Source organism: Natator depressus, chromosome 3, assembly GCF_965152275.1.
Source record: "Natator depressus isolate rNatDep1 chromosome 3, rNatDep2.hap1, whole genome shotgun sequence".
NCBI classification, from domain to species: Eukaryota; Metazoa; Chordata; order Testudines; family Cheloniidae; genus Natator; species Natator depressus.
In genome coordinates, this window is record NC_134236.1 from 24,927,714 (window position 1) to 24,950,065 (window position 22,352).

Sequence of the window (22,352 nt, forward strand, 5' to 3'; positions counted from 1 at the left end):
CATGTGTCTAACTTTAAGCATCTGAGTAGACAGGCCGTGGAGCTACTCATTTGCTTAACATTAAACGTGCTTTAGCACCTTGTTGGATCAAGGCCTATTTTTCTCCCAATACCCGATACTTACTTCTTCCTTTGTCTCCTCCCACTTTTTGGCTTTGGAACATTCTATTGTGCAACCCCCTAAGCTCGGAACAGTCACCTACTTCATGTCCACCTAGCGCCTTCTTTCTCCACTTGTAAATTCATTTCTAGTTGTCTGCGATCCTCAAAGCTGTGTACTGTGTTTATTCTTTCTATTGTGAAGATAAAAACTGAAGGAAGCAATCAAACTGCAAAGGATATGAACTCATCTGCTAGTATCTAAAGCAGAAAAGGAATATATGTATATAAATTTGCAAAAAAATAATAATTCTCCAGTGTATTTAAGAGAAAGTGTTCAAATATGGTAAAATGTCACCCAGGTACATGCTATTTTATTGGGGAAAACACTGGTGTTTTTCAGTTATACAATCTTGGATCCTTAAAATCTCACCAGTCCTTCAGGAAGAGCATGTACTTTACACAAGATCTTGTCATTACTCAGTGGAATTCACAATGTAAAGCAGGAAGTTCTCAGATTAGCATGAGTTTCCAGGCTTGAGGAATCTCAGACCTTTTATTAAAAAGAAAAGGAGTACTGTGGCACCTTAGAGACTAACAAATTTATTTGAGCATAAGCTTTTGTGAGCTACAGCTCACTTCATCGGATGCATTCAATGGAAAATACAGTGGGGAGATTTATATACATAGGGAACATGAAACAATGGGTGTTATCATACACACTGTAACGAGAGTGATCACTTAAGGTGAGCTATTACCAGCAGGAGAGCGGGGAGGGAAAAAACCTTTTGTAGTGATAACCAAATCTCCCCATTGTATTTTCCACTGAATGCATCCAATGAAGTGAGCTGTAGCTCACGAAAGCTCATGCTCAAATAAATTGGCTAGTCTCTAAGGTGCCACAAGTACTCCTTTTCTTTTTGCGAATACAGACTAACACGGCTGCTACTCTGAAACCTTTTATTATATTTTCATTTTAATTAGGGATAGATGCATTGGTTTGGATAATGAGAAAATAATTTCCCTCACCCCAGAACTTTCACCTACCTTGAGATCCAAACTGAACTCAAGTCAAACCTTTGCAAAGCTCAGATAATTTTCTTCACTTCTGATGTCTGACTGGGAATGGACTCAGGAATAAAGAAATTCTAGAAGAAAGACTCTTTTCAACTTCTCTGGACAGGGCCAGAAAAGACATTACAAGAAAATTCACAAAAGAAGCCTTTCCCTTGTGAGACTTTTAGCCAAACTGAACAGACTCACAGAGGTTTGGATAATCTCTGGTTTAGAATCTCAATTTTTAAAAGTTTTTCTGAACCCTGATTCTGCTGAGATTTGCCCACCAGTAAATTCAGTCCTGCTATAGCTTAATCTCTGGCTTTGTACAAGTATTTCATACTGATCTATTTTAATAGGTACTTATATGACTACTGTGTAAGTGGATAGTGCAAAGGCCTGGAATTCAGGAGACTGGGTTCTATTTCTGGCTCTGCCATTGGCCTACTTGGTGACCTTGAGGAAGTGACTTTAATTCCCTGTGTTTCAGTGTCCCTGTCTGTAAAATGAGATAATGATACTGGCCTCCTTTGTAAGACGCTTTGAGATGTAGTGATGAAAAAGGATATATAAGAGCTAAAGATTATTCCAGTATCTGAGTACCTCCCAGTCTTCATACATTTATTCTCACAATGCCGCAGTAAGACAGGGCAGTGCTATTATTCCCATTTTGCAGGTGGGAAACTAGCATAAGGTGAGTGAGTTCCCTAAGGTCAGTAGTAAAGCAGGGACTTGACCCCAGCTTTTTAAAGTCCTAGGATAGTGCCTTAACCACAGGCCCATCCTTCCTTTCTCTAACATTGCTCACATTGTTATTGATAACTTTACATTTACAGTATTTCTGTGGTCAAATAGTTAATGACATGAAGCTATAAATATAATTAGTGAGATCCCAAGTTTTGTCCTTTGCAGTCGAATTGAGAATGAAGTTCCAGGGCCTAAAAAGCAGGAGTTAAGGGCATGCTTCAACTTCATTCCTACCTCTTCGAAAACTCCTTTGTGTTTTTGCTTTTATTTTCCCCTAGTGAATAAATATTTAAACCTGGTCTCCTTATAAATACATGGTGCACAGCCAGTATGGAACCATAACTACATAAGTTTGCCCGTTTGATGGAAATTCATCTGTGCAGCTGCAGAATCTCAGAACAAAAGGGGGTGAGCTAATGGCACCAGCCCCAGTGCTGAAGCCAATGGAATTACTTCAAATTTATACTGCTGACCAGAATTGGTCCCTAATTATAAGCCTGTGTTTTAACACTCATGTGTATTTATGTACAGGGTAGGGAGACAATTTTCTTGGTAAAAATTAGCAACTAGTTATAGATAGTCTCAAAAGTGTGTGTGCAGGGGGAGTGGTTGGGGGGAATGGAAGAAATTGCCTACATCGTTTTATCACTGAAAAACTTGAACAATAAGTTCAGTTGTAAGGAAAACAGAGTGTGGGTGGAACCTTTGTCTGTGTTCACTAGGTGCCTAAGGCTGTTTCGTGCATGCAGAGCAAGTTCCATTAGGGTTATGCATTGCAGACAAATGTATCATTTGCATCTACTTCAACTTTTCTATAACTTGATGTGTGTGTACTTCACTTGTCATGACAGAATCATCTCCACAGTTTCTCCTGGTAGATATAGCGTCAGTGAATCTTTCATCACCAAATAAAGAGGAAAAAGGGGGGAAATATTAGAAGTTATCACCAGAGCACATGGCACAGGATTTTCTACTTTGTTAAAAATAAGCTGTACTCATCATATGACTGGAACTGCTGCTATTGGTAACAGTTGTGCTAAATTCGATGGTTCTGTGTCTTTAAAGAGAGATTAATTGACTTGCTTGGGAGACACTGTGGCCTACTGGACCTAAGAATTATGAACTGTGAGTTGGAATCTTGGTCCTCTCACTGACTTGGGCAAGATATAAAATTAATGAGAGGTTTGAGTGTTCAGTACCTCTGAAAATCACTACACCAATTTAGATGCCTAGCTTTATCCAAGTTTGAAAGAATTTGGTTATATTTTTTTCTGTCTTAGTCTCTCCATCTGTAAAATAAGGACAATGATATTTATCCGCTTTGTAGGCTTGTTGTGGACAATAAGACCTTATTGGGAAAGTCTACACTGCAGTTGGGAGGTGTGATTTCCAGCATGGGTAGACAGACTCATGCTAGCTCTGCTGGAGTGAGTAGGCTAAAAATAGCAGTGTAGATGTTGTGGCACAAATGGTGGCTTGGGCTAGCCACCCAAGTCCAAGCCCACCTGACCTCCTGAGTCTGAGCTCAGGTGGCTAGTCTGCTCCGTTCTTGTCCTGCATCATCCACACTGCTATTTTTACTGCACTAGCTTGGGAGAAGCTAGCATGAGTCTACCTACTTAGGCTGGGAATGATACCTCCCAGCTTTAGTGAAGACATACCCATGGATACTAGTCAGTTGCAAAAGTAGGTATAGTAACTCAGGAACTCTGCATCTCCTGTCTTCTGCTTATTCGTCTGGACTACATGGCTTCTAAAGGGATACTTTCTCTATGACTGCTATTCTAATGGCCTGGACTTCCTAAAAATTTTAAGGCCCCGTGGACTTTTAATGTCCTAGAAAGTTTATATGGCACTAAAGCACTTTGCTGTACCTTCTTATATTTAACACTGCTTTACAATGAGCAGAAATACCTAAGTCTATTGTTCATGTGAACTCCTAGGGTGTTTCGCCACTCAAAACCTAATAGAAAACTCTGCTAAGCATACATGGAAAAAATCTTTCAGTTTTCATTACTTCCAAAGGGCTGAACCAGCTTTCATTTGCTCTTGAATTTTGCCCATGTAAAATTTCTGATTGGAACATATGGAGGAAGTATTTTCTTTTGGTAGTATCCCCTGCACTCTATCCTTCTGTAATAGATTATTTACTATTAATTATTATGTTAACAAAGCCCTAAACGTATTTAAAGGAACAGAAATAAAACGGAAGGATGCACATTGTTATTCAATTTCAACTGTTCACTGCAGAAAGAATTACACTTCCTTTTGGGAGTTGTGTACTGTGCAGTTCCATGTTCTTAAACAAATGAGGGAGGTTGGGTGATCACAGGCCAGTGTAGCCTCTCTTAACTTATTGCAAAGAACACCCAGTCTGAAAAGAACAGTTACTTTTTATAATAATTATAACCATTATAAAATCTATCTCCATATTCTGTGATTGGTAACAACACCCTATATCCCACAATACTTTTTCACCGAAGACACTCCTGTTCCTGTATATAGAGAGCTTTGCCTTAGAAGCTCTGAAGCCAAATTTAAAAACTAAATAAGGCGCACATTTTTAACAGTGAGGGTAATTTAGCATTGGAACAATTTGCCTTGGCATGTGATTGATTCTCCATCACTTAAAGTCTTTAAATCAAAACTGGATGGCTTTCTAAAAAGAAATAGAAGCTATGAGCTTGATGCAGAAATTAGTGGGTGAGGTTCTGTGGGCTGTTTTATACAAGAGGTCAGAGCAGGGCTGTAGCCAGGGTTGGGCAAGTAGGGTAGCTGCCCAGGGTGCAAAGCCACAAGGGCGGAATAATGGGGCAGAAAAATGATGGGAAAAAACAAGCAGGGGGCTTGCTTGACCTGGGCACTAAAATACCTAGTTACGGCTCTGGGTCAGAGTAGATGACCATAATAGGACAGAAATCTATGAATCTATCCATTAGAGCACCATCAGCTTGTGCTTCATCAGTCAAGAATGGTTCAGCATAGAGTAATTCAGATGGAATGACAGAATAAACAGAAAGCTTTGGTTTTCAATGGAATAAGTGAATTTGAGAGTGTTCCTTCTTTTACATGCTGCAAAATACCACAAGTTAAATGGATATTACATGCTAACAATGCAATTTAACTTTGACAACTGCCAAAGAAAAAATCAGAAAATGCTATATAGTTGTTATTATTACAGAAAATCTCAGCAATCTGAGATGGAAAAGCCATATCAACAGATATTTTAGATAAGACACAAATGAAGTTTATAGTACAGTAATAGCTTATATTAGCTGTTTATTTAAAAAAACCTTTTACGGTATTTGGCACCATCTAGTTGTGCCAAATACACATGGAGTGTATGTTGTTAGGCTTTGTTACTGCATGATTTGATGACAGTTTCTGCTTCTTATTGTTTATTACACTCACTTGTATTTCTTATACTGTAAATTCTGTAGAGCTGGAGTTGTGTACTCCTGTTGTACAGCACCTAACACAATGGACCTCCTTTATCCCCTATAATGTATCTATTCTGTACATGCTTTCCCCCCCAACATCTGTATCCTCAGGTCCCCTCTGAAACTGAACTTTATCCAGTCTTGATGACTCCAGTGCTACTGCAGTGAAGAATTTCATCAGCTCATGCAGGGAACAGTGGGGCCCCACTGCATGCAAACTAGTTCCTTCTTAACTCCATCCTGTGCCTCAGATACAAGAGAAACACACTGGCCCCAATGAAGTCAATAGGAGTTTTGCCATGGATTTCAATAAAGTTAGGATTTCATCCACTGTATGCAATCCAATTTTTGAGTGGGAGACTTCCTGCATTCCACTATGGCTGCAAACTGCACAGACACAACACCTCCAGAGCAATCCCCTTTAGATTTATGCTTCATTCCCCTGATGGAGCCAAACATGCCAAAACAGGTCCAGCAGCATCATCCAAACAGGTTTTGATAATACATGCAAAGTTGGAGGCTTCATCTTATGTTAAATCATGAATGGTTGACACTTTATTTGCCACCAATTTTGCATTCACCATCATTAACCTAAGAACAGGATCTTTGCCCTGACTTATCAAGCTAACTACAAGCAAAGCCCATGAAACCGAAACAAGAATATCTTAGTTCAGGTTTGTAGCTTGCACAAGATCTCTTCCTATTTCTTGCCAACTACTAAAGGACATGAAGAACTCAAGTTTAGCAGCCTGTGAGGCTCTCCATATTCCTAGCATAAGGCAATGTTGTTCAGACCAGTCAAAGGTAGCCATCAAAGAGTTGGGCACCCAATTAAGATTCTCCAGGGCAGGCTGCATAAGTTATCTCTACAAATATAATCCTGGTGTTTATTTATTTATTTATTTATATCTTTTTTTGTGGTCCAAGTTTCTGGGTCAAGTGATAAAAAATTGTTTTACATTCAAATAGTCTTGCCAATTGTATTATGCAGCAAACCGTGTATCACTTTGTTCTGTTACAAATGTCTGTAGTGAAGACATCCTATAAATAGGTTTGATGTTCCACTTGTATCTCAGTAAAGCACCGTCTCCTTTTCTGTGTGTCTAGATCACCTCTCCAATGGCAGTTCCAAATGTCCCCTATTGTCACCTCTTTCTCATATCCCTAGTGAAGCCACAATGTGGAGAAAAAAATTAGGCTCAAGAGACATGATAAAATTAACCCCACTCTCCTTAGATGACAACATATAAGGATTCCGACTACTTCATCGTTCTCGTTGTCTTCCCCCCAGGTAGCTGATAGGGCCATCCCATCTTGGCTCTAACCCTCCACGTCTGCTACTGTTGTTGATATTTCTGCTGGCTTTCTGTTGTAATGATTGATGTCTTGATGACAGGCACATAAATCATGTCCGTTCATAATGGATAACATCGACATTCACATGAATTAGGCATGTCTTTGCTCTAAAACTCTTAGCACCATGCATGCTGCATTCTGCTATCTCATGGTTTTTGCCCAAACAATGTCTATAAACTGCAGAGACCATTGCTAAGGAACCATATGGATGAAAGAGGATGAATTTTGCAGCTGGAGCGGGATTCACAAGAGACTACAAGACCCTATAGGCTAGTCTGTCTGGCCCATTGCATATCAGGAGTTGCAAAAGGCAAACAATACAGAAACAAACCAAAAAATATCCACAATATCACTGGATAGTTGTAGTTGGATGTGCCACTGAAAATGAAGGATGTTCTGCATCCTTAACCCCAACGATCCATGATCTTTAACAGTCTTTCATGGACAACTGACAGCTCTCTGGCGATTCTTGAGCACGATGCACACAACTCCTCAAATTTCATTCTTTTTCTATTGGACAGAAATAACCAAGGAACTATTCTTATTCCTTTGTAATATAATTATTGACCATGGCTCTTATATTCCTGACCTGTGCAAAAGTTCTCAGGAGAGAACAATTTGTCCCAGAACTTGGTGGTCCTGAATGGGCTGCAGTTTACAGTTGGAGATGAGCTCAGGCAGGCGGTGGGGCCATGAAGACCTGCGAAAGCTAGGACTCTACAGAAAATCCAAGTCCATCCTACAGATCCCCAACTAAACCTTCCCTTTGTGCAAATCCAATATGTGGACAGTGGTTTCAATAGCCCAGGTCATGGCTGCACCTGCCAGCCCTCTCTTATGCAGAAAAGAGATAATGCAGCATTAATTTAACACCCTATTTTCTTCTATGCAGGCTATGCAGTTTTCTTAAAGGAATTTGCAACCAAGAGTAGTTGTTCGCTGGATTTTCTCCCTAGCCCAGGCCAGATCTCCTTTCTCCATGATGCTCATGGGCCTTAACCCAGCATAGGATTAAAAAATGCAGTGGGACTATGTCCTTGCTCCCTTCTGTGGCATGGAGGGATGAGGCGAATAGGGACCCATGAAAGTACATGGCAGATAAGGCTAGGAAAAAGTGCTGGCAGAAATTGCGATATATAAAATAAACAGGTCTATTTGTAAAATAAAAATTTATATTAATAGATCATTTAAAAATATATTTTCCCACCTGGATAAGATGTAATGGCCATTGGTATTTTGGCATCATGATGACAGCTACTATGGCAAAGATGTTTTTAAGAATGGGTGCCTAAAATTAGGCTCTGAAAGTCCTATTTAGGCAGTAGCTGGATTTTCAGTAGTGCTGAGAATGTTCCACTGCTTTCACAATCCTCCAGGTTCCCAACAATCTATCCCGGTCTGGAGGGCTGGTCTATGAGTTCACAATATCCCCTTCATCTGATTGTGATGATTTAGACTGACCCCAGTCTAATGCAGGCCAGAGAAATTCTCAAAAATAATATCTAGAGCACTGTTTTCATAAAAAATAGTCAATCTTGATTTTAAAATTGTCAGTGATGGAGCATCCACTTGTAAATAGTTCCAACAGAAGCTAAATAGATTGAGCTCCTTGAATGTATCACTTTGTGGCATGTTTTCTAATCCTTTAATCAGTCTCATGATTCTTCTCTAAATCGTTTCCAATTTATCAACATCCTTCTTGAATTGTGGATCCCAGAATGGGACAACTGTATTCCACCAGCAGTTGCACCAGTGCCAAACACAGAGGTAAAATAATCTGTCTGTTCCTACTTGAAATTCCCCTGTTTATGCATCCAAGGACTGCATTTCAGGGTCACTGCTTCTCAGTATAGTCAGCCACCCTGTAAGTATGGCCTATATTCCTTGTTCCTAGATGTGTACATTTACATTTAGCCATATTAAAACACATACTGTTTTCTTGCACCCAGCTTACCAAATGACTCAGATCACTCTGTATCAGTAGATTGCCATCTTCATTATTTACTACTCCCCAAATGTTTGTGCCATCTGCAAACTTTATCAGACAAGGCCACAGATGAATCTTTATCCAAAGACCATAATTATCTGTCATTTTCAATTGGCAGACATTTCATCATAATACAGCATTGAAAAAAACTAATTTACAATATATATGTTTCAGTAAATGTTTGTTTGTTTGATCTGTTACATAATTATATAAGGTTCAATCCTTCAGTCCTCACTCAGATAAAAGTCCTTTTCAAATAAATAGCAGTTGTGCTTGAATAAAGACTTTGGATTGGGAGTGGGATCTTAATTAATCAACACTGACATTTGCAGGAATCACCCGGGTCTGGTATACCTGGGGCTTGGGCTTATTCCCCAGAGGTGGGGCAACACTTTAACTTCTTTAATTATGAGGACTAGTGATGACAATTTTTCTCTTTAATTCAACTCGTTACTTAGTGGGAAAACACTAAAGAGCAGTGAGATGGGTTCCAATTAGAAGAAAGACAAACCTTCCGAACAGTGACCAAGAACAGTTTCTGTCTTACTGCATGCTGGGGCTAATAACATTATTTACTGTATTAAAGCACATGCACAGGTTTCAAAATTCTATGATTCTCCTTCTGTTGCAATATACTGTATATTTGAATCAGACGCTAAGAATGGTGGGGAGTTGCAGTTTTAAATGGCTCTGGCTAGAAATCCAACAGGACTGCATGACCTACTATGATTCTAAGAGTCTAGACTTGCTGGGCTGTAGAAGCAACATTCTCAGCCCCATATGGGGATCACCTTCTATTACTATTCCCTCTGTTCATTTCAGGAATTGACTAGCATGGGATAGTATTACTAGAGGGCACTGGTGGACATCAGCCTGGGAAACAACACAGGTACACAAGAAAGTATTGGTGTGGGGTAGGAGGAGTGAAAGTTAAAATAATGAGAATCCTTGGAGTGCTAAGAGTTTCTTGAAGAAACTTCCTAGATGAAATAAAAAGTATGGTTCAGTTATAATGAAGTAATAATGTAAAACCCAAATTTAATACACATTAGATCAAACATATCTTTAAAATTATACACTTCCTTTGGATGCACTGTTAAAATATGGATCAAAGAACTAGCCACTGACCTTTTTTAATATACAAATTAAGACATGATCATTTATTTCATATGTGTTTTATGAAGATCCAAGCAAGTCAACATGTACCTTCCTTGTATACTCCTCTGACCTTCTACCTGATAATGTCGTTATGATGGTGCTCCTCCTTACTGAAGATGCTTGGCACATCATTTTTTTATGGAGTTTCCTAAGTAAAGTCCAATTGATTTCTATCCTCCTAAAGCATTTTGGTTACTCTCCCTTGTACAAAGCAATCCTCCAGATATGTAGAACATTCTAAAACATGTTGGAACTTCATCCATCTTCGTAATGACCAATAGGGTGAGGGTTCTGTAGATAACAGGATGTGGCCCTTTCAATGCAGCCAGGAATCTGGGATTCCACCGATCTTCTGAGCATGTCTTCCAGGCAGTTGGAGAAAGCTACTAATATGGAACCACAAAATATGTTGCAATAGCAAGCCATAGTTCAATGCTGAAATGCAGAATCATTGTAACATGCTATTGCACTTTGATGAATAAGGTGGAAACACTGCTGCCCAGTCTGTGTCTTCCTGAGGTATTATTCTCAACTACTTTATTCCTTCTTGCATCCCTGCAGATTGGTTTTCTGGGAGACTTTGTAAATTGTAACATAGCATTTTTCTTGACATAAAACTCAGATGGAAATAATAGGAGCTGAGAAATATGTCAAACCAGCACTGACAACTTTTGAACAAGTTTTATTATAATATTTTATATCACATGGGACCTTTCATCCTTGGCAAGCCATTCACCTACAGTAGCACTGAGATGCATCTCACTGTGGAGGGAAGGTGACAGCCACCTAACAAGCTCCATGCCAGTGGGAATGGAGCGATTTTGCCTGAGGATGCCAGAAACAAGCCCCTATTCTTATAAAAAAAATCAATGGATCTTTTATGCCTCCATAGAGTAGGTAGGGCCTTGGGCCCAGATCATGAAAGACATTTAGGTTTCAGAGGTATTAGATTTCAATGGGAGTTAGGCACCTACATACCTTCAAGGATTTGGGCTTTGGTATTTAAGGTCTCATCTGAAAGATCACAAACATTAGGAGCCAAAGTGACCTGCTCCTTATTTTAACCTACCTATCCTTCCAACAAAGCCCGTTGCCAACTGTGTCCACATATCTATTCAGGGGACACCATCATAGGGCCTAATCACATCAGCCACACTATCAGAGGCTCGTTCACCTGCACATCTACCAATGTGATATATGCCATCATGTGTCAGCAATGCCCCTTTGCCATGTACATTGGCCAAACTGGAGGGTCTCTACGTAAAAGAATAAATGGACACAAATCAGACGTCAAGAATTATAACATTCAAAAACCAGTCGGAGGACACTTCAATCTCTTTGGTCACTCAATTACAGACCTAAAAGTGGCAATTCTTCAACAACTGCTACTCTGAAATAGGACATCAGAGTGTCTCAGACATGAGTCTTAACCGCCTAAGTCAAACTTCTACTACACCAGAGTGGCTTATCATATATTGATAACTCTTCTTACATTTGACGTACTCTTCACTTTCATGTTTGCTACCAGCTAGAATAACAGTGGAAGTTTTAAATCTTTTTCTTGTGATATTTTAAATCTTTGTCTTGTCTTACTAGGTATTATAGTTACAATTAGGAAACTGCTCATGTGCTGTACCAAAGTCTTATTTTACCTTTCTGGAAATAGTGGCATATTTCTTTGCATTGGCCAGTAACTCACAAATTAGCACATACAGTATAGTAAGTAAGAAAGGACTCATTTTTATAATTCATTAAGATTATGAATTGTGTGTACTATTGCCAATGAGAACACTGTCTAACCAATGCTGCAATCAATCATGCACTCTGTTTCAAAATATTTCTAAGGGGAAAATTCAACTGGATGGGCTGCCATTTCTTTTATAAATTAAGGGGTAAAACCAACCAACAACTAACCCACATTTATTCTAAGGTTCAGCAGGGTGTTGAATATACAATTACTCAATCCCAAACTGAAAAGGAGTACTTGTGGCACTTTAGAGACTAACAAATTTATTTGAGCATAAGCTTTCGTGAGCTACAGCTCACTTCATCGGATGCACGAAAGCTTATGCTCAAATAAATTTGGTAGTCTCTAAGGTGCCACAAGTACTCCTTTTCTTTTTGCGAATACAGACTAACATGGCAGCTACTCTGAAACCCTGTCAATCCCAAAATGACATCTATTGTCCCTGATGAGTATGAGTTATTCCAGTGAACATTAATGGGAGTTGTGCACATTCAAGAAAGGGAAGAATAGATCCAGAATTTAATACTATATCTCCTCCGCTGAGTGATAGCTCATTTTGGGGCTTTGCAGTTCAGCTTTCTCTGGGAGGAGAAAGTAGCGATGCAGAATCAGGATGTAGTGTAACTTATTTATTTACACTATATACACTTGTCATTGAACATGGGTGGTCACAAACAGCATGTAGGCAATGCAGCATGCAGATTTTGGAAATCTGAGTGCCCCAAAATCAATGGCCGATTCCCAGGAAGTGACTCTGCACCAAGAATGGACTGTAGTCAGAGAGATTAAGGCTGAGCAAACTCTTGCTGTTTGCCACAGCTCCCCAACAAGACCGTGAATCACAAAACCAAACCAGAATACAGCAAAATCTGTACAGTGCTCACATGCAAAGAAGAACTTGTAAGATTATGTTTCATATTACTCCTGCCATAACCATATTAAGGTCTATGAGTAACATTTAAAAAAGCACCTAAGGCCTGGATCCACCAAAGGGTGTAGGTGCTGTGACAATGTGACAACACTGAACGTTTAGATGACCACAAAACTCTGGAAAAACAACACAATCCACAAAGCCGGAGTTCAGTGCTTAGGCTCCCTATACAATGAATGGGAAGAGATAGGTGCCTTAGAATGGGATCCACAAAAGCCAGCACACTAGGCAGCTCCCCACCTAAAACAGCCAATAAGAGATGCTGACAAGAGGGGTGTGTACTGAGCTTCAACTCCTGGCATGGATTTAGGCACCTAACTGTGCTTGTGATCTACCACCAAGAACCCCTCTTCTGGAGTCAAGCAGCTTAGGTGCCTAGGGCATTTCTGGAAAGAATGGGTTAGGCACCTGCCTCACTCCACACAAAACCAGGTCGTGAGGCAGAGGAGCTGCCCACATGATATCTTTTAGCCTAGTGGTTAGACCACTTACCCAAAATATGGGAGATCCCAGATTCAATTCCTCCTTCATGCAGAGGGGGAAAAAGATTTGAACAGGGGTCTCCCACTTCTCCGGAGCCTCCCCAACCACTAAACTATGAAATATTCTGAGGTGGGGCTCCTTCAGTCTCAGCTGTTGAAGCTGATCCATGGAATAAAAATAATTAAATAGTTATTAGCACAGAGGGCCTGGACTCTGGGTCTCCCACATGGTTGCTCGAATCACCAGGCTACAGAGTCACTCTGGCCTAGTGACTCGTTATGTGCATATGCATCTAGAATAGGGTTACAATTCTTTACAAGTACTCTGTGAATTTAAAGAGTAGAGAGTAGGATTCAAGTTTAACCCCTAATGAAAAGTAAAATTTAGGGCCCAAGTTTTTCCAGTAGTCTATATGAACTCATTTGGCTTGCACAGACTTCTCCAGTTAACTTTCCCAAGCATTTTCAAATCCCTACGGCTTTGTAGTTCAATCCATTGACTGTTGTAGAGCATTTAAGCAAACATTTTAGTAGCTTTAAACTCTTGTTGAAACACACGCATGGCCTAGGAGCAGATCAGAGGCTAACAAAAATAGACAAACCCAATTTGCCATCTCTTCACCCTGAGTCTAAACAAAAAAGAATGTATCTGTAACTTATTCTAGACATTTTACAAAGGGATTAGTTCACAGAGAACATGTATGATGTCTAAAAATATGTTAGTCTTCTATAGCATTTTCTATTTGGATCTCAAAGCATTTTACAGACATTAAGGCCAGCACTTTCAGAAATGTCCACAAATGTTAAGTGCCTCATTTTTGGGTGCCCACCTTGACACACCTAAGTTCTGATTATCAGAGCAAAGAAAACCAGACAACTCTTATTAACGTCATAGTTACATCAATTCCAAGGCTAGAGGGGACCTTTGTGATGATCTAGTCTAACCTCTTGTATAACACAGGCCATAGAAATTCCCCAAAATAATTCCTAGACATATCTTATAGAAAAACATCCAGTCTTGATTTAAAAATGGTCAGTGATAGAGAATCCACCACAACTCTTGGTAAATAGTTTCAATGGTTAACTGCCTCTCACTGTTAAAAAAATTATGCCTTATTTCCAGTCTGAATGTGTCTAGCTGCAACTTCCAGGCATTGGATCATTTTATACCTTTCTCTGCTAGAGCGAAGAATCCATTATTAAATATTTGTACCTATGACAGGGCAGAGTGGCCCCGGACTGGTATCGAAGGGGTTAACTCTTCCTTCCTGGAAGAGGAAGCCCCGCCCCAGAAGCCCTGCTGGACATGCTCCAAATGGAGAATAGATATAAAAGCCTGCAAAGGTGCTCAGTCTGGGCTGACCACCGGAGGAGAAGGAGGTACACCACCAGCTCCTGAGGAGGGACAGCCAAAGCTCCCGGATCCAAAGGCCAACCAAGCTGGGACGCACCCGACATCCCAGATGGAGGTCTCGGCAGGAGGGGATGGAGTGGAGGACCCTCCCCCCAGAGGGGAGAAGATGACACTGAGGGTAGGAAGTGACCCAGGGGCATTTTAGAGACAGGCAGCGTTAAAGCTGCACTGACGCTCGGCGTGTTGCGGGCGGATCATAGACTAAGCTAAGCTTATCATAGCCGAGCTAAGCGCAAGGGGAAACCCCACCAATAGGAGAGCCCTGGGTCGGGACCCAGTGGAGAGGGTGGGCCTGGGTCCCCCTACCCACCCCCCACCATTGGGATACACGTTCCCGCCTGAGAGGGAGTTATATGGACTCTGGCCGTTGGGCCACACTGCCCCGACGTGTGGGGTGAGTTATCTAGACTCTGGCCGCTAGGCTGCACCCCCCGCCCCCCCCGCTTGCGAGGGGGATTGCATAGACTCCAGCCGCTAGGCTGCACCCCCCCTCTTGTGAGGGGGATTGTAAAGACTCCGGCCGCTAGGCCGCACTGCTCCAACACAGAGAGTGATTTATGTGGACCCTGGCTGTTGGGCCACACTGCCCAATACTCAGGGTGACACATGGACTCAAGCCGTTAGGTCCCGCTACCCCGAGTAAGGGGCGAGCACAGGGAAACCAGCCATTGGGCCACATTGGAACACCCTTACAGGATGGGCGTGGGAAAGTAAGGGTGGCGAGGCCCCGACACCCCATCCACACCTGCCACAAAGAGGCGCTGCGGTGCCGGACCTGTCACAGTACTGCATGTAGATACTTCTAGACTATAAGCAAGTCACCCCTTAACCTTCTCTTTGTTAAGCTAAACAGATTGAACTCTTTGAGTCGATTATAAGGCATGTTTTCTAATCCTTCATTCATTCTCATGACTATTCTCTAAAGCCTTTCCAATTTATCAATATCCTTCTTCAGTTGTGGACACCAGACTTGGACACAGTATTCCAGCAGCATTTGTATCAGTACCAAATACAGAGGTAAAATAACCACTCTACTCTTACTTGAGATTCTCCGGTTTATACATCCAAAGATCAGATTAGCCCGTTTGGCCACAGCAACACACTGTGAGCTCATGTTCAGCTGACTATCCACTGTAATCTTCACATCTTTCTCAGGGTCACTGCTTCCCAGGGTAGAGTCCCCCATCCTGTAAGTATGGTCCACATTCTTTGTTCCTAGATGTATACATGTCCATTTAGCTATATTAAAATGAATATTGTTTGCTTGCACCCAGTTTACCAAACAACCCAGATCGCTCTGTATCAGTGACCTGGCCTTTTCATTATTTTTGTGTCATCTTCAAACTTGATTGGGGACAATTTTATGTTTTCTTCCAGATCATTAATAAACATGTTAAACAAAATAGGGCCAAAAACCAATCCCCGTGGAACCCCACTAGAAACACCTGTTCGATGATGATTCCCCGTTTACAATTACATGCTGAGAGCTATCAGTTATCCAGCTTTTAATCCATTTCATGGGTACTTCGTTAATTTTATATCTTTCTAGTTTTTTTAATCAAAATATCATGTGATACCAAGTTAAATGCTGTACATAAGTCTATTACACCCACCCTATTACCTTTATCAGCTAAACTTGTAATATCATAAAATATAAAGCTAGTTTGACAAGATCTATTTTCCATAAACCTATGTTGATTGGCCTTAATTATATTACCCTACCTAATTCTTTATTAATTGAGTCCTGTATCAGCTGCTCCATTATCTTACCCAGAATCGATGTCAGACTGACTGGTCTATAATTAACCAGGTCATTCCATTTACCCTTTATAAATATTGGCAGAACATCAGTTTTCTTTCTGTGTTCTGGACTTCAGTTGGACGCATTGGAGTTCAGCTCCTTCACTGAAAAATCAGGCCCTCGGTATCTCAAGTCAGGCACTGAAAAATAAAGGCACCCCAAATTAGTGGAGAATGTTCATGTCTATAATGTTAATTAGGTATCAGTTCAGCCAGCTGAAAAATCTCACCGCTTCTACATCAGTTCCAGTGTGCACAGGAACTCTACACAACAGTTCACAGGAAGAAGTTCTATGCTGTAGTTCAAACAGGAATTAATTCAGGGAAGTTCTTTGGCCCATGTTTTTCAGGAGGTCAGACTCAATGATCACAATGGTTCCTTCTGGCCTTACAAGCGATGAGTATGTCTGCAGTTCAATCAGACGTGTGTCTGCAGCATGTGTGGACGTACCCGAGTTAGCTTTGATCTAGCTAGCTTAAACAGTAATATCAGTGAAGCCGTGGCAGCATGGGCTGCACAGGAACTAGCCACCTGAGTTTGTATCCCGGGTCCTGGGTGGGGTTGTACGGCCCATGCTGCTGCAGCTTCACTGCTATTGATATTCCAATTATCCAGATCAAAGCTATGTCAGGGGTGCTGCACTAACATCTCTGACTGCAGTACAGGCATACCCTAAGTTAAAACAAATGCCAGAGAGAAATGTAACTGGTGCGGTAGGTTAGGTAGAATGAACGATACAAGTTAGAATTTGGCTTGGACACCAGGGTTAACATCTGTACTCTTACAAAAAGTATTTTGGGATCTTCAATGACCCCAAGTCTCCCAAAGGCATGTCATTGACTTCATTAAGATCCCATAGAGTGGAATTTTTTTGGCCCAACAAGTTACTGGTTACATAGAGCTACAGGATTTAGATTAAATTTGGATAAACATATACTGTTCTAATGCTTATTTGAATTATTTAAATGCCTTTGCTTTCCATTATTGGGTTGGAAGTCTCATGACAGCAGTCTCATGACATTTCTGGTTAGACAGAAAATAATGTACAAAAAAGTGATTATGGTCACATTCCAGCAGTTCTGCTTCCAGCCTGCAAAAGTGATGACAATTCTGGAACTTCAGGAATGACTCTGATTTGCTTTTAAGCCCCTGGATGAAAGTTTAGGAGGCGTTATTTTATCCAATCTGGCTTGATCATCTCTATCATTAAAACAGGTGTTTGTTACCCAAATTTGCTAATGGGCAGTCGGTGCTAGTAGGGCTGAAACTCTTAACACAATTTGTTATGTCTCTAATAAATATAGATGGACCCAAGATAAAATTGCATTGCTGTACAACTCTGAGTTTTAGGGAAGTTTGGATCAGGATCTGAAATTTGCACAGCTTGCAACATGTCTTCATTATGGGCCAAACAAACCCCCAGATTAGAATAACCCTCAAACTCTGGAGAAGTTTGAATTGAGGGCCAGTCTTACTTCTAAAAATAAATCATTGGTTCCATTTCTAGTTCACAACTGGCAGAGCTTGTGGTTGACTATTTTAAAAGAACTAATACTGCCACATTTTAACGTACAGGTATAATGTACCTTGTACAAAGAAGGCACTTATAAGGTGTATCTACAGGGATTTACACTGACCTCAGTCTATGAAAGACCGCTTACTAGTATCAGTGACTCTGGTTCAAATGCAGTGTATGCCTGTTCTTGTCTATGTATTTTTGTCACCTATCCCCATGGAATCGGAGTGGAAATGCCTTGAATGTCTTTATAAGACCCTGCCTAAATGGGTTAGTTTTTACAATTCATCATGTCCATGATGTTATTCAGAGTTAAGTAGTTTTAAATGCAACTCCAATTTATAATTCTATTGGTGATTGTTACTGGAACAAGATGGCTATACTTATGCAAGTAAAAGTCATGTCATGTTCCTGTTTAATTTTCTTGGCAGTAGCGATGAGAATTCTAGACTGCAGTGATATTGTATGACGTCCGAACCAACAGCCTGGCTTAATAGAGCATTTTCCCTCACTTCTGGCTGTCTGGATCAGTTATTTGATGAGCTCACTAACAAAGAACAAGCCTGGTTCCGACCTCTCTCTGATTCCGTTTTTACCCTTGTGTGAGTCTATTCACTTCTATGAAATTAATCCTCATTTACTTGTGTAAATGAGATTAATCAAAACATGGGGACTCAGCTGGTACAAATAAGTGTAATTTCATTGAGTGGATCTGGCATTTGTACCTCTTAGCCAAGGCAGAAATGAAACTGTCTTCTGATCACATCTGTCTCTCTATCAAATCTCAAAGTTAATGTTCGCACTACGAGCACTTTAAAAACGTACATGAAAATAATTCCATAAATAACGTGTGCGACGTTCCAGAATTTTTACCCTGTAAAGTTGACTCAACCATATATAGTAAAGGGGAGGAATGCTGAGGTTGACCTGTAAAATTATTTGTCCCCATAAGTGACAATGACAGGCATACGTTCAACATTTTGGGCCCAATTTCTGTTGCATGGAACCAAAGTAAACACATTTCTCTGATGTAATTGTTGATATTACTTGAGTAATTACTTGAGTTAGTGCAATGCAGCCATAGCTGTGTGAAAAATTTTATTTGGACCAGCTGTTAACCAGTGCTAGGAAAGCATAGAATATTTACCTTGCAAGCTAGCTACAGTAGAATCATAGAATATCAGGGTTGGAAGGCACCTCAGGAGGTCATCAAGTCCAACCCCCTACTCAAAGCAGGGCCAATCTGCAATTTTTGCCCCAGATCCCTAAATGGCCCCCTCAAGGATTGAATTCACAACCCAGGATTTAGTAGGCCAAGGCTCAAACCACTGAGCTAGCCCTCCCTGCCCCACAGAGCCTCTTTTCACAAAGCTTACCAAGTTTTGTACCCTTTGGAGGCTATAAAAACATTTTCAAGTATTGGGCCTGATCCTTCTCCAACCTAGAGCTGAAGAAGCCAGGAGGAACTCCAGTGAAGCTCATGGAACTATTCTGGTTTACATGAGAAAAGAAACAGGTCTGATGTGTTCTTCTCCCTAGCTGTTTTACATTCTGACACACTGAGAACCCAAAAGAACATAAGCACATACTGTTTTGGTGGCTCGCACCATCACCATTTCTCCCAATTCTTCTTTCTGTCTCTCTGACAAAAGTACTGAGCATGTGCACAATGTATAGCAGTGAAAATAATGGTGCAGGGTATGACAGTGCTTTCTCTCCTGCCTGTGTTGCACCAAAATCGTTCCTCTTTAATGACATCTCTCTGATGCACTGCTAAATGCCCTGGTGCAAATGCTTAAAAATATGGGAATACAAGAGGGAGGAATAGGCAGCCTTTTCTCTCTTCAGCAGTAACAATTGGTTTACATTTGCAAGATTAAACAGGTCCTCTCATGGATCAGTAACTGGGTCAAAGACAGAAAACAAAGGGTAGGAATAAATGGTCAGTTTTCAGAATGGAGAGAGGTAAATAGTGGTGTCTCCCAGGGGTTTGTACTGGGACCAGTGGGGTACAGCATATTTATAAATGATCTGGAAAAAGAGTTGGAAAGCGAGGCGGCAAAATTTGCAGATGATACAAAATAACTCAAGACAGTTAAGTCCAAAACAGACTGTGAAGAGTTACAAAGGGATCTCCCCAAACATGGGTGACTAGACAACAAAATGGCAGATGAAATTCAGCGTTGATAAATACAAAATAATGTAAATTGGAAAACATAATCTCAACTATACATACAAAATGATGGGATCTAAATTAGCTGTTACCACTCAAGAAAGAGATCTTGGAGTCACTGTGGACAGTTCTCTGAAAACAGCCACTCGATGTGCAGCGGCAGTCAAAAAAGTTAATACAATGTTACACATTAGGAAAGGAATTGATGATAAGATAGAAAATATCATAATGCCACTATATAAATCCATGGTATGCCCACACTTTGAATATTGCATGCAGGTCTGGTCACTCCACGCCAAAAAAAATATATTAGAATGGGAAAAGGTACAGAGAAGGGCAACAAAAATGATTAAAGCTATGGGACAGCTTCTGTTTAAGGAGAGATTAAAAAGACTGGGACTTTTCAGCTTGGAAAAGAGAGGACTAAGAGGGGATATGACACAGGTTTATAAAATCATGACTGGTGTGGAGAAAGTGAATAAGGAAATATTATTTACTCCTTCATGTAACACATCGAAGCAGTTGGTACCAGCCACTGTCAGAGACGTTGCTCTGATCTCATATGGCATGTTCCTAGAAACTTACATTAAAAAAAAGAAAGAAAGCTGGGGTTCTCTTTTATGTGTCTTGGTCTCCCAAATGAAGTGAGGGGAAAGGAACATGGAATTACTGTAAGTACTGGTATAGCAGTTCACAAAATCTTGAAATGGACATCTAGACCATCACCCTGATGTATAGGATTGCATTTATTATTGTCGTGTCCAGTCTGGTTTTAAACATGCCAAGCACTTTCCATGGGTGAATATTCTACAGATCTCATGGTAATTTCTATTTACACTACAGAGCATTGAGCTGGTCACACCTTCAGGGAGGGTATTTACACAGGACCTGATCCAAAGTCCCTGAAGTCAATGCAGTTCTATTGACTTCCATAGACTTTGGTTCAGTTCCATAGTTTTTCATCCACTTTTTGGAAAGAAACAGCCCCTGAATAATAATAATACCTACCTCTTGTATAACACTTTTCCATCCATAGATCTCAAATCGTTTTACAAAGACGGTCAGTATCATTATGCCCATTAAGAAGAGACTTAGTCGCAGATTGAAAAAGTGACTTGCCCAAGGTTACGCATCAGGCCAGTGGCAGAGCCAAGAAGAGAATCCTTGACTCGAGTCCCAGTCTAGTACTCTCCCCACTAAAAAATGCTGTCTCCCCGATGGAGCAGTTATTACCCACCATGATGAAGATTATGGTGGAGGAGGGTAGGAGTAGACAGTGAATAGGATTTTCTTCTTCCATTTAGCTTTCCAACAGTAAGTTCTCTTTACACATTCACACCATACCCACTTTCTCACACACACAAACAACCTAACAAAAGTAGAACCTAATCAAGTTCTTTGTCCTCTGTGCTGGGAAGGGAGAAAGAAAGAGAGAGCGTGATTGTTACTTCTACTTTTAGGTACTTGAATGGTGACCCATAATTGTGTACCCAGGTAGATACTTTCAGGAGCAAATACAAAAGCTTTCCATAGTAGAACCAGTGTAATAGGTCCAGTACCAGTACAACTCAGTTGGTGAATCAGGCCTAAATTCTTCAATATATGTTCACACAGCAACTAATGAAACATGTTTACTGATTTTGCTTGTGCACATGAAGAGTCAAAGAACACAGCAAGCATATATTCATTCAGTATCCTCACATTATTTACAGAAACGCTTTCAATTACTCAAACAGATAAACAGGCATTATTTGATAAGGACAAAAATAGCTTATGTCAAAAGCCATCTTTCTTGTGTTTCCTATAACATTGTACAGGTGGTTCAGTCATTGAAAACACCTTACGCTGTTCCAGATAGATTATCATGAAAACAAACAATAGTGACTTTTGCTACAAAAAGGAAAAAAACAACCATTACATTTGTATGTGTTCTCCTTTTTTTACTCACTCGGTTCAATCAAATCCTGCTGTGAATCAAGAGAACTTATCTGCTTACATTTTAAACAAAATACGGACATCTGGAAATAGCTTACCTAAGCACAAATGTACAACAGAAGTCTGTGAATCACAAAATTACTGTATCTCTCTGGGTTCCTGGCAAGCAGACATTTTAAGGCAAAGCTGACAAGTTACTGTTGTGGTAAGTACATGTTTCCTCACTGCGTCACTTCCACACTTATACATTTGCAAATTGCTCATTCATTTGTGGGAGCTGAGCACTTAACTAAACAGGCAGACTGCGATTTTTTGTAGTGTTGAGAACTGAGTTTGTGTTTTAACTCATGATATTTTTCCCGAGTGTAGAAGTGGCCTTAGCTGAGGCTAAAGGCTTCAAACTAATTCCTATACCTTGTTCTTTATTTTCGGAGTTGCAAAGACTACTAATTGTTTCCTTTTTCTTTCATTTTTTTAAAATTTCACATATATAAGATTAAAGTATGGAACA